The 14369-nt window shown below is 37.9% G+C and overlaps 1 long non-coding RNA gene across 1 annotated transcript in view; it reads left to right on the plus strand.

The window, feature by feature from the left end:
• The first annotated feature begins 657 nt into the window (after positions 1 to 657).
• Positions 658 to 14369, plus strand: part of LOC141725358 (uncharacterized) — a 108689-nt gene continuing 94977 nt past the window's right edge. The window contains exon 1 of the long non-coding RNA XR_012577228.1: positions 658 to 1081. This is a non-coding gene — a long non-coding RNA (uncharacterized LOC141725358). The remainder of the gene's footprint in view (positions 1082 to 14369) is intronic.

Raw genomic sequence — 14369 nt, forward strand, 5'->3', positions numbered from 1 at the left:
AGTTAAAATGGAAAAATTAGCTTTCCTAGAAACCAATGGCATAACAAGAAATGCCAGTGAAGACAATTGAGTTAACACTGGGACACAGAGTTTGGAAGGACATTCATTCCCTATGTGACTGAGACAGTATATATGGTTGTGTAAGTACACACTGGTGAGGAGAACTTGGAAGTCTGTTCACCCTGTCATATTTTATATCAGCTAATATTATGTTGGGACATCTCTTAGTCTTAGTTTAATGAAATAATTGTGCCTCATGAGCATACCATCCATTTCATGCTTAACTGCTTTGGAGAATCTGAAGGATTCAGCATTGTTCACTGATCACGGGATGGAAGCATTTTCTGGGACAGCAGAAATTTTACATAAGTAAATTTAATTTAATTATTAGCTATCTATTTTCAAGGCTGAAGAGACCTAATCTTATTTTGGTTAAAACTTGTCCAAATCATACATTCTTCACCAAACTTTTTATTTCTACTATCCATTATGTGCTTCCAAATAGCAACTTTGACTGGTATTCAAGACATGGCTACACTAATCATAATACTAATTTTAAACCCATCATCTTTATTTAGAAACACTTCTTTCATGTGCAGCAGATTGCATTTATCAACACTGAATTCCACTTGCCTTTTTATTTCCCAACCACTCAGTACAACTCTGCAACTCCTTGCAGCCAGTTTTTAACTATCCTGAATCGGTTTGCAGCAATCAACAGGAAACCATCACTTTTCTATTCATCTTGTTCAGGGCATTCAGCAAAACTGAACCCTCAATATAGGAAAATGCATTTGGTAATTGAACACCAAACTATTTTTGGTCAAGAGCATTTATTGTTGAATCTACAACTTATTGGAAGTCAGCCGTTTTTGGAATACAGAGATACAGTAAGCATCACAGGATATGCTCAGATCCTTTCCCTTCCTGGATCTTTTGGACTATGGGAGAAGAACTGGAACGGGGTATGTCTGCTGATCGGGAAATGCACTGAGATTTCTCTTACAGACTTAGATTCTAATTTCATTTCTAATTGGAATGGTTCCCAGTACTCTCCAAGGCCTGCCTAAATGACTACAAGGTAAGTCTTTAAAATAATAAACCAAATTAGGGATTTAATAGTCTAAGATGTTAACTTTGAAATGACAGCCATGATTTCTTCTTAGAGGCATTGCATGGGATATTGTCTGCATCATTGTGAGAAGGAAATTGCTAAGGTAACTCACTGCATTCCTGGAAGCATTAATGAATACTTAACCAATTTTGCCTTCAAATTTTGGACAAAAGCAATCCTTGATGCAGTCCCTCAACCAGATAATAATGATGTGTGTTTGTGGCTGGAATAGACTGAATATGTGTCATATCTGAGGAAGGCCACAGAGATTTTAGTTCTTAGTGGGATTTTTTTCTTTTGGCAGCATTCTGATTCCAGGCAAGTGTGGGATTTATTCTCTGGTAGGCAAGTCTCTTCTATCCCTAAGGGATAATTTGCATGCTAAGCTAACCAAGTCTGGTTGTGCATTCAAGCCAATTTGCATAATCATGAATGCTGTAGGTAAATATGTCTTCCTGCACTGAATCTGCTCCACAGAAAGTGAGGATCAGTAACACCTCAAAGACCAGATCTCCCAAATTCCCTGCTCTCAGCCAGGTTACAGCATCAAATTGTATACAAAGACAAGGAACTCAAGGATTTTTATCTGACACAGTGCTGAATTTGCAATAGAGAAGGATATTTAAATTAGTGTTCTTGTTGGATGTGTGTGCAAAAAGCAACACTGTCAGTAAGTTTTAAATATATTGGGAGATTAGTGAAAATCACACTTCTGTTCAGTAACACTCTGCATTGTATCTCTTTCCTTCCTTTTCATTCCCTTTTGTATTATTTACTTTCTGAAATACATACAAAATGTATTTTCCAGTTTAGCTTTGAAGGAATGTATGATATGAGTTTGGTAGTTAGCTCAGCCATGTGTTTCCTCTGTGGTTTGGTCCTTCATCAGTGAAACGAGAATATTCCTTTACAAAGGTGTCATGAAGATAAATTCAGTTAAATTATTGTGAAGCTCTATTTTGTAGAACCCTTGGTTAAATTGTTCCACTCATCTTCTGCCTCTCTAGATTTGCTTCTTCAATCAACTTCTCCTCTGTGAATATTAAATAGATGCCTTTTCTGTTTGTCACAGTGCAGCTTACCCCCAATTCAAATAACGTAAAACATTGTTTATCTTGCTTATTCATTTGTCATATGGCCTTGTCTATCTTGTACTATTCCCATCCACGTGGACGTTGTTCTAGTAAGCTTCTGTTGTTTCTGCTGTCTGAGTTTCTTTTGAGAAATGACATATTTGACACATCTCACGCATTGTCCTTGACTGATCAATGAGTTTGAGGACTAGAGATCATTATATAATGTGTTAAGAATTGGATTTTCAAGCTGAGGTCCTGTCTACATCCAAGACTTTTTTTTCCCTGAATGCTTCACGGCCTTTGAAATACACAGGTACAGACTTTTCCTAGTCTCACTTTTTGCTGGGCTCATTGATCTGCTTAGAGTCTCCTTTGCCGAGAGCTGAATCAGCAAAACTGGGAGTGCAGCAAACTGAATATATCTGGAGCTAGTTTTGCCACTAGAGAAATCGCAAAGTGCTATTGTGTCTCCTGTCAGTTTGGCAGCTTTAAATCTGCATTCAGACCATTTTAGGGCTGACACCAATATGTTTGCTACCTTGCCTCCCTTCAAGGGTATGAAAGAAACTGCAGATTCTCTTTGTGGAAAACAAAAGGAAGAGAACACTAAAAGCCCTTTCTGTAGAAGATTCTGTGCAACCAATAAGAAAGTAACAAGAGAAGGACAAGGTGGAGAGATAAGCAATCACAAACAGAAAATCTAGCACACTTATTGGAGTACCTTCCCTAATGTATCAGGACACTGTGTCAAAAGAGGGCTGTGGAGACTAAGGATAAAACAGAAACAACTTATTCTCTCTCATATGAGGAGCAGAAATAAAACCAGTACTTCCTGTATTTAATGTTTAAGATCCCTCTCAATGTTTACTAGGTGACTTAATTTTACTTTTCACACCTATTTTTAAACACCTATTAAGTCCCACTTAGTCCCTTCTCATTAACAAGGTATGTTGCAAATAAGCAAGGCTAGTAAGATGCAAAATTAATCATTGTGTTTGCGCCTCCTATTCTCATGTCCCAAGTTAAATACTCCTAGGAAGAAATTTATTTTTTATTCTCTAGAAAACAGAAATTTTTAAAAGAAAAATTAGAAACATTTAAAGAAAAAATGTCTTTCTTTAAAAAAAATCTTAAATGGAAAAGTAAAAAGACATTTACTTCATTGAAGATGAAGTATTTAATATATTTGGAGCCATATATATATATACAGAGTTCTAAAGCTATACTTATTTCATAGCTTTTTGGAACACTTTATGGTTGTGTATCTGCCTTCTATGGTAGATATTTTATGACTTCAGTTGTCCGGTAGAATAAGTTATGCAAGTATTTATGCAGCAGCTTCCTTTGACGTGCAGAGAAAGAGTACAACAGTGAATCACTCAACAGTGTATGCTTCAGCAATCCGAAGGCTCAACGCCATAAATCAGAGGGGATCTGATAGTTGACCCAGATTTTTAAAAATAAAGATTATACTGTACTTGTGGTTTTTTTAGTGACTTCTGTCTCTCAAATATTATGTTTCTGAGAGCAGAGCTCTACTCCTGGGCTTGCCCTGTTGCGTACTGGGATTCCCATATTTGTTCCAACATCCTGAAAACTGAAAGCTTCATTTTCTAGATGTTCTTTCTGTCAGCCTGAGAGATCTTGCAGGGAATTGGTGACTTCTGTAAGTGACTCAGTTCTCCAAGGTGTGTCCACGTTCTGGGCTGATAAAGTCAAGAACATACAGCAGAGAATGACAAGAGGGAGTCTTTCAATGAATGTCCCCCTCCTCACTGCTTTTGTCTTTTTTATATGTCACTGGTAAAATTTGCCTTGTTGGTGTGTTTCTTTATGCCTTGTTTTATATCCTAGTTGCCTCAATAACTACTGTTCTCCTAAATTTATATTTTCTTTGTCAACCTTCTGGTTAGCCAGCCTGAACCTCTTATGTGAGCTCTCAGACCAACCCTCTGTCTAACTTCTTGTATTTTTGGAAGACATTCTATAAGGCTTTGGATCAAAGAAGCAACCCTCTATGAAACCTCTTACTGTAGGCTGGGATGAACCAGTCCAGAAGCTCTCAGCTTAGAGGCAGGCTGCACATTAAAGGAAGAACTCAAGACCTACTTAATTCCTAAAATAAAAAGGAGTGGCAAAGGAGAGAGAAAAGCTTCTCCCAACTGCTTGTGTGCCTCATTTCCTGAAGAAATGTGGGCTCAGAAGTAAAGATATGGGGGAGTTCTGATGACTTCTTCCAGTGGTGCTGGCTCCAAATTTGGTCATCATCCATCTCAGATGTGAATGAGTGTGACAGGCAGTTTGTGGGAGAAGAAAGGGGTGGATTTTGAAATAGGTTGTTGCAAAGCTGCCTCCAGATCTAACCAGACTCCGATCACATGCCAGAAGAGATCTCAAGAGCTGGAAACACTCAACACATGTTAAGCCTTTGGCAGAGGTTTTCAGAAAACTGATTTCCTCACCTGCTGCTGGGAAGCTAGACTGTATATTCTGATAAATATCACAAAACGTGAGCACCTGCAAACAGAGCAGGGTGTATGGTGTGCTATCCTTCATCTTCTAAAGGGAAACAAAGACTTATGGAAGAAAAAGCATTACTTTATCAATATTGTCTCACTACACAGCCATCATTTCCATTTGTGTGACCATACAGACAACTCTTGCACTTGTGTACCTCTCTGTTCCATATTTTAAGAGGTTGAGAAAATACTTGGGGGCTACTGGGACTGTGGAAAATCACAGTCTGAGGTAAAAATCTCTAAATGGGTTGGAATTGAAATAATGAGATGATAATTCTTCATTTGTGATGTCCTGCTACACAAAGCACATAACTTTTGTTGCATAAATTAACTAGGAAAGAACACCAATGGCATCATACCAAAAAGGATTACGTTGAAAACATATTTATGTTCTGTAACCTGATATGCAAACATAACAAAATGATAATTGCAAATTACTACTCAAAAACCTAATTCAGTTATCTTTTTCTTTGTTTCTTTTGTTTTGTTTTGCTGTTGGTAGTGTTTTATTTTATTTCTATTAATCATGCTGTGAGAACAATAAGCTTTACTTCCAGAGGACTAGTAGACAGGGTCTCTGAAATGGAATATCCTTTGTGTAGTAGAATTGAAGTTTGTTACAACTCTCATGTAATTCTACTGATTGAGAACATGGCCATGGTAAGAGAACTCAGCTGTAATAATTGATTTTATATATTTTAAATTGGCTTGTGCTTTTCTAGTATTAAATCAGAAATGTCAAACAGATTTTTTAACTATATGAAGGCATAAAAATATTGTTTGGCTAGCCAGGAAGAAATTATATTCTCAGAGGATGCTTGCTTCCTATATAGGACAAATTTTTATATAACCTATCCTCTAGAGTATGAAATATGACCAGTTTTCCTAAAGAGAAAGGTAGACATAAAAGAATGGAATAAAGAAAATAATATTGTTCATTGATTACTTGTGCTTACTTTTGTTTCCAGCCATGCTCAGACTGTAAAAGTCATAAACAGATGCTTGAAAAATCCCACTGTTACATATGAAAACAAAACAAAGAGCTCCTTCCCTTACAGTGTTTTCAAATACAGTTTAAAAGCAATAGGGCTTTTCTATATTGACATTATGAGCTTTGTTTTCAAAGCTGAGTCCCAAAAGAATTGTGAATCTCTCACAGTAGCTTACCTTCCATAAAGCTTGAAATGCTTTTTTTCCTCAGGCATATACTTTCTACTGGCAACTGCTTGTGGTTTAGCAGAGGCACAGTCGAGCATCTGTGAAGCGGTTTGGTTTTTCTTAGCTGAGCTTTTAAAGACATAAAGAATTAACTCTGTTCCACTGTTCATACATCTACTTTCTGGAAGAACCATGCCTCTGAAATGTCTACTGTTATCTCCTTCATCCCATTGTTTCCTAAGAGAAAGATGACTTCTATCAGTCTTAGTAAAGGATACTCCAAGTCCACAAAGATTCTGTACCAAAACAATGTTACGTGGAGCAGTAAAATGGGTGTAATCCCTACAGCAAAGATCAACATCCACATACAAAGATTAGGACAGTTTAAAAGGTTTTGTTTGTAAATAATATATTTAGTCCTCAATATTTTCCTCTTTAGACACTGGATAATTTTCAATGTGCATCTCGTTTTTTTTTTTTTTTTTTTTCTCATTGCTTTGCATTTCTAGTTTCTCCTGTGAAGGACTAGTATATCAGGAGGACCAAAGAGACTTTACTTATCCTTCTGTTGGGAAAATTTAGTGATGCACACATGCAAATAGTTTTATGCAATCTTTGTTAAAGTCCTTTGTCTCAAGCTTTTTGTTTCCAGACCCTTTTGTTTTTGGAATAAGACCAAGCCTCATCCATTAAATTTTTTCTTAAAACCTGCTGGTTTTGGACAACAAAGATAATGGCTCCTTCTGCTACAATTTCATGTGATTAACTGAGCTCCTTCATTATTCCTTGCGCAGTATGTGTAGGCATTATTCTTGATTGCCACCTAAAAACTATGTACTGTTGCTAACATTCAACTCTGTTTTGTATACTCACATTATTTCCTATTGGATCAAATGGCACACACAGAAGTTGATGATTCCACTATGGATATCTGCTGTAAGCAAAATCTATTTTTAGAATTGTAGCTGGGAGGATTTATCTTCTCTTTACTCACCAGTCACTCAGTTTCACATGTACATAAATTAGTAAGAAAATGTGTTAAACCAGAAATCAAGAAATTTTGTCTCTACTGAAGGAAGCATAACAAAAAATATATATCTTTCTAGAGACAGTTAATTTTCTACAATGTTAAAGCCAAGGCTATACAGCAGGGTAGCCTTTCAGGTAAGACATGCTGCATCGATAAAATATCTAATGCAGAATAAACAATGCAGAAAGAAAGGAGCACATTTAATCATTCCTGATTGTGGATGACACAACAAATTCCATGTAGATAATTAGAGATTATTTGTTTATTTGTAGTCATGTGGGTTACTGTGGAGAGATAACATTTAAAGTATATTTTCATAGCTAATTATTCTGTGTTTCTTTTTCAATATACTTGAACTCCTACTGGCATATGAATTTCTAGTATCATTATTTTTGTGGAGAAGGCTCAAGAAGTAGAAAATAAAATTTATAGTAAAATTTGTTTGTGTGATTTACAGATCAAAGAGCTTTGATAAACAGCTGAAGGTTCTTGCTGTTATTTACTGAGGTTTAAATTCTGCAGCATAGCATTCATATTCCTATATTCTCAAAAACTTCCACAAAGGCCAGTCATCCATAGAGCTATATCAAAATCATTGCTTTGAAACCAGTGTTGCTTTTGCACCAAGGCTGTTAGATTAGGTATCTTCCCTTCTCCCTAGTTTCCATCAATTTCCCCTCTTGCAGTTCTTGTGGGTATTTTATTTACAAGGTGATATTATTTTTTGTTAATAGTTTCTGGTTTGAATACCTGAATAGGACTTTATTTCAAGTTTTATGGGGAAAACTAAATAAATAAAATATTGTCTTCAGTTTTAAGCTATTAACTCATGAAAATTTTGTTTGGGAATATAGAATATGTTCAAAAGAAATTCTGGCACTTCCTGGATTGAAAAACAGAAACACAATAGTTTATAAAGAAGGTTTCAAAACAGAACATGTTAACTTCTAAATGTTTCTGCAAATACTTAATCATCAATTTTCTTGGTCAAGTGGTTCAATCTACGCTTGTAAACAAAGCCACTCCAGCAAATTTGCCTTTTTAAGTGCATGGAAAATCAAGAAACAAAAAAGCTTTGCTCCTCATTTACTTTTACACCATTGTTGTCCTTTACTAGGAGCTTCCTTCAATTTCTGAAGTAAGTAACTGGTGGTGTAAAAGGCTGTCTGGTCAAAGTGGTCTCTAATTTTAATGAAAGAAGAGTGGTTTGTAGAAGGAGGATTTAAAAAAAAAAAAAAAACAACATTAAACACAAGTCATTAGCTCTTCCACTGTATGGCACCCATATTTGTCTTTGGTGAATGTCAGTGTCATTCCCACTAAACCTTTATTTGACATCTGTCAATACGTCTGAAGACACCTGCCATCTTATCTGAATAGTCTGTTTTTCTCCTTTTCCCTAGGTTGGCTTAAATTTGAAAGGATACACTGTCCTAGGCTGAAAACTTGTAATGTTTTATGTGTTTTATGTTAATGTTAGGTGGGTCATTTTCTTCTAAATTCATTCATATGTTTCTTGAGTTATCTTTTCTAAAATAATTGTCCTCCAAAATGACCCTTTAGGATCAGTTACGATATGAGCAGTAAATCTTCAAGGTGCTGGGACTGAAGAAGGCAAACCAAGGTCAAACTCCCTCTCCAAGCTGGATGCTGAGTTACAGCCCTCCAAGGAGCTCACACACCTTGCTATGAAGCCCATCCCAGATTTTTCAAAATTGCACAGTGAAGGATTTTACATCACTTTTGCAGAATGTCAGAGATGAGACCAAAGACATTAAGAAATCTTACATAGCAGGCTGCTGGGCTGATGAGATTAGCTTGAGCTTTGTCATCCCAGATTTGTTTTGCACAGTTCATGGCCATACTTTATTGATAAAACACGTTTGTTTGTTCATCATCATGCACTTAAATATTGAAACATTATTGAATGCTTTCAGGTCTGCCCTCAGTGGCCAGTCAAACTGAAAGTCTGATAGCGTAATGATTCAAAACATTAGTATAAGCTTCTTAATGCAGTTTAAAATGCTCGTGGTAAAACAGAGCGAAAGGAATTATACATTTAAATCCTTCTGGGCCCCTTTAGGGTGTAGGGCTGGGCTGTGCAGGCCCGCTGGCAGCGGCAGCCATGGCAGCTCTGCACTTGAGGTCCTTCAGGGCGTCCCTCGCCCAGAGCCATCACCCACAGCTGACACTGGAGGTTTGTCAGCTCTTTTCCTCCTCTCTCATTTTCTGATTGCGCCACCAGGCGTGCACATGCAGGGTGTGGTGTGTAAAGCACCCACGGGCCTGTTCAGAGAGCCGTGAGGAGAGAGCAGCAAACGGAGGAGTGAGATAAATGAGAAAGGGGAGCTCGGTCCCTCCCGGCTGCAGAGGAGTCTCTGGTCCGGTGCCTGGAGCAGCTCCTCCTCCGCCTTCGGGGGCTGTTTCTAGCACCTTCCTCGCCCCCATTTATCTCTCCCGGGCAGGGTTATGCCCCGAGTTTAGGTGTGTTTTCCAGCGGTCTCCATCTGGGCTGTGGGGCTCAGCCGTGTCCTGTAGTGTCCATTGGAGCCGGCTGTGGGGCAGCCCTGGCTCCCCTCACAGAGGCTGCCCCGGCACCTGTGCCCAGCACAAAAAAAGGACAATAAACTGGTGAACGAAGAGGCCATCACTGTGAACTGTAAGTAAAATTAAAGAAAAACACAGTTTGATCTGTTTCAGCTAACAGACCCTTGAGTCTTTCAGTGCTTTGTCTTGTTCAGCGCTGAGGTTAAAACCCCCCTGAAATCAAAGGATGTAGTTATGTGTAGGGGGATACAGTATGGGTAAATGAAAGAGGTACAGAATGTAATCTTATCCCCTAAGGAGTTGCAGCTGAACCAATTACTAAAGATTAGGAGCAGACCTGATGTTAACAGGCCACGCCTGTAGCCCATAAGAAGAGTGTTATAAAGGAGTGGATTGGTGGGAACTGGACTCAGTTGGCTGCTGTGAGGACAAGGAAGAGTCAGTGCCTAGAATTTCTTCTAGTGCATACAAGAAACAATAAGGAGATATGAAACTCTGGCAATATGGAACCCTTGCAATGTACTGACAATAGAACTCTTGCACTATAATGATAACAGTTACGGCCCTAAAAGCCCCATGGTAAATGTGCTTTGCAGTGATAAGGACCCTTTCAAGCACTGCAAGATCTCTCCCTCTGTAGAGAAATGATTACTGTCTTTTTATAGCCATGAATCCCATACACCCAAATCCAGGATCTTGCACAGAACTATTTGTGTCTTTTTGTCTCAAGTGAGGTCTGAACCATGCATGGGATACTACCATGTTCTCTGCAGGAATATAGGGCTGGGTTTGTTTGTTTTATTTTGTTTTTGTTTTGGCTTTTTTTCACCCCTCAGCATTGATACCTGACTACTTAGCAGATCCTATTTAGCTTGCTCCTCCAGCAGCTCTGGAGCAAGCACAGCAAATGGATAGCATATCCAGGCAATGAACAATACCAAGCTTAGAAAGAGTTAGGAAAAGACAAAATCCTATTTCTATAACTATGCCCAAAGTACTCACATAGTGTGCTCAGTGGTGCAGAACTGATTGCAAGAAATGTGAAATGCTCTTAACAGTGGCAGGCACTGTTGTATCATTCCTGTATTTTTAAATTATCATTCCTGATGCTTTAATATTTAGGGATGGGTGAGTCTGTTAAGACCACATAAACATCTAACCTAAACATTTGAGGTTTGAAATAGTTTGGTTAGCTTCCCAGCTCCACTCCCAGTTTTCATATGCTCCAGCACTTCCCTGTTGGGACAAATCCAGAAAGGGAAATATCAAAATACCATAAGAGGCTGTTCTCTGAAATTTGGTGGCTCCATGCCAGTGACCTGTTAACCCAGCAGCCAGATGAGCCATGGTCATAGGCAATGCTTCAGTACAATCCACAATGCACACCTTGTTCCATGCCTCTGCCTGATTTTTCTAGTATGCAACTGCTGGAGCTTAGAGATGAGGCTTAGAAAATATTCCTGAAATTGCAAATAGCAAAATGTGTATACTTCAAATCTAGGCATGATACTGATTATTATAGAAAAATCCAAAGTTTAAAATTAGAGAGAATGAAGGTTTTTACTCAGACTGCAAATATATCCATGTCAGAGAAGAACACTTGATGCACCAAGGCAAGTAGTATTTTTCAAAACAAAACTCTTTTTATTAAAGATGCATGAGGGAAAATTGAAGCATTTTCTTGACTGTTTAGGGGACCTGGACAACTGATAAAACAAAACAAAAGATGACTTAAGAGACTGTTTTCCAATAATTCCCAATTAACCCCCCCCCAATAAATTAGCGTTGAAAAAAAGAGAAATTTCAGAAGAATTTCTTGTTTTATAGGTTAAAAAGCAGAACACGCCTGAACTATCTTGCTTAGTCCTGGATTTAGAATGATTTAGTAAGATTAAACACTACTCCTAACTGAATACTTTATTGTCAAACATGTGTGTCTTTGTATCTCTATCTCTGTATAAATATTAAATGAAAATTTGGAGAACATCAACTGCTCAAGAAAATTTTATAAAATTTTAAAGAACAAGTGATGAACTTCTCACAGTTTTGGTGCTTTTGAGACATTAGTTAGTGGTTTGTTTATGCTTTTGGTTTCTTTCTTTCTTTTCTGTTTGGTAGAAGTAGTTTTGCACTGTGCTAGTAGAGGGTTGTATCAGTGAACTCCTGCTTTAGGACAGATGTGATCTTAAACCAAATGAATCCCTTTCTTTAGGACTTTGAGAGTTTTTGGGCTTTTGCTCAGCAGAGAGTCTCTAGATCTCCTGGGGAAGTTATATGTCTTTGTAACCCTGATTTTGTGTGTGATATTGCTGTTAATCAACTAGGTTGAGTATAACAAATATTCTGTGTAATATCTGTATCGCAGAGCCACCACTTGCAGCTTCCTAAGAGAGAGGTGAAGGTGGGAACCTGTAGGATCTAGTACCACTCTCATTAACTAAGAGCAAGACATGTTCCCAGTGCATTTAAGACAGGTGACTCACACTTGTCACTTGTGTGGGGTCCTTGTCTATAGGCTTGTTCATTTACTTAGAATTTTGCTTTTATTTGTTCTAAAATATATGTTTTGCTTTGTTAGAGAAGATACATGTTTGTAAAAAACACACCTTGTGTGTGGACGAAAGGTTTGGGCTGGTCATCAGGTATGTAATTAAATTAAATCCGTTGCTACTCTGTAGTAATGCAGGATGGTGAATTATCACACCTCAGTTCTCCAGAGAACAAAGCAGGAACTGGGAGCGTGCCTTCAAGTGGAGTGAAGAGTGGGAGAGGGAGAATGGAGAAGATGAGCAATGCCCTAAAAACAAGCACCCTTGACTTCCATACACCTCAGAGTGTTTTTAAAAGTCTGAGGCTTAAAAACTGAAAAGCATTCTTTTGTTTCCATTGAGAATTCAAAGCAGAACAAAGAAATCCTGATGCTATTTTTAATATGGTCCAAGGCTGATATTTGCTAACCACACAAGTCTAAAATTAGACATCTAAATGCATGAATAAGTAACAGATTTAAACTGAAGTGGGAAGTACTCATCACTTGCAAGAGTCAGTCCTTTTGGAAAGAACATAGATGGAAGATGTTGATAGTCAGCATGTAGAAAAAATGTAATTCAGAGCAGGTCTAACTTGGGTCCAAATTTCATCCTTGTTTTTTAACCTGTCTTCAGAAATCTGCTGTCCTAGAGGTGGAGATGGCTATGATTACTTTCTACTTTTTTAAAATTAATCTACTTTCATAACTGAGAACTCATTATGCCTGGACACTTTGTTTATGCTTTCTAATCCTTCTGAAACTAAATATGCAGCTGGAGGTAAAAGCCAAAATGCAAACTGTCTTAATACTTGTTTATATTTTCCTTTTATCTATTCTTTCTACCTCCCTCTTCTTTACTAAGGTCTACAAATTCTTATATGAATTCATCTGTCAAGGGTTATGCTTGTTCCTGCATGACAGGAACTCATTAGATCTGAACACATTTGATCTAAAGTCACTGCTCAGTTAATGAAAAAGCTTGTTGTTTGCTGTGAAAAATAAATAAATATTGAGGCTGTGGTTATAGGATTTTAACTGCTTTCTGGGGGTACATATTGGGAACAGATGTGAATGGGCAGGCAGCCAGGTCTTGTCATCCGAGACATGGCACACGGGCACATTTTGGTATAAACTCTTTTAAATGTCAAATCATTCTGGCAGCAAACCAGGTTGACTCATGCTACAAAATGACTTTTTAGAAGGACACCTCTCCATTACAAAACTATGCTGTTGTTGTGGGTTAATCCTGACAGACAGCGAAGCACCACACATCCTGCAGGAGGGTGAGGGAAAAGGAAAGGAAGGACAAAAGCAGGAAGACTCATGGGCCAGGATAAAAATTGCTACATAAGTAAAGGAGAAGAGGAAGAAAAGAGAAAGAAAAGAAAACAGGTGATACAAATGTAATCATGCATCAACTCCTGTGTTTGGACTGTTTCCCAGTCAGCTCCCCAATGAGGTATGGCTCACCTACCAAAATTCCACCCCTCTCTATTTTATTGCTGAGCGTGATGTCATCAGTTGGGGTCGGCTGTCCTGGCTGTGTCCCTCCCAGCCTCTTGGGCAGCCCCAGCCTGCTTGCAGGTGTGGTGGAGGTGTGAGAAACAGAGAAAGCCTTGGCACTGTTCAGAGAAAGCCAAAACACTGGTTTGGATCCCAAATTCAAAGCACAGCACCATATTAGTAACTATGAAGAAGTTAACTCCATCACAGCAAGGCTCGGGATGGTTGTTTTGCACTTTTCTGCAAACTATAAATGTTTCCTTTGCTATTTACTTGAGAAATGGCATATAGGGCCCTTTCAGGCCTCAGGACTTTTAGTCCTGTTATTTCTAACTTGCCTGATTCTAACTGGTATTTTTACTTTTCTACCCTGGGTAAAATTCTGTGACGATTATAAATTTCTTATTGATTTCCTGATACCTTTTTTTTTTTTTTTTCTTCAGAAAAGTTGTCCACTGCTACTGAAATGATTCAACATATCATACTATATTACATACATTGCTTCATTAGTGAGGGTTCTGAGATGTCTCAGGCATCCAATGGAGTGCAACCAAGGCTTAAAAATGGGTTCCCATAGTGGATATGTCATTAATCAAGACAAGATGTCTGTGTTCTAGTGATTTAGGTGCCACAGGAAAGGTAGATGATAGATTTAAAAAAAAGGTTCCCCAGTGTTTTCTATTAATATTCATAAACATTTATTAGTTCATTACAGTTGGTATGAGAGAATTTTGAAATAACATTTCTTGCTGAATACTTTTAATAATTCATTTCCAAAATGGCCCACCCTCTAACTTTTTGTTGAAAAATCAGTTCAATATTCAACTTCTTCTCTTAAAAACCAGTATGTGATATTCTAAAATACACTATTGAAATACATTCTAAAACTGTT

The sequence above is a fragment of the Zonotrichia albicollis genome, chromosome 1 (assembly GCF_047830755.1).
Source record: "Zonotrichia albicollis isolate bZonAlb1 chromosome 1, bZonAlb1.hap1, whole genome shotgun sequence".
Lineage (NCBI taxonomy): Eukaryota > Metazoa > Chordata > Aves > Passeriformes > Passerellidae > Zonotrichia > Zonotrichia albicollis.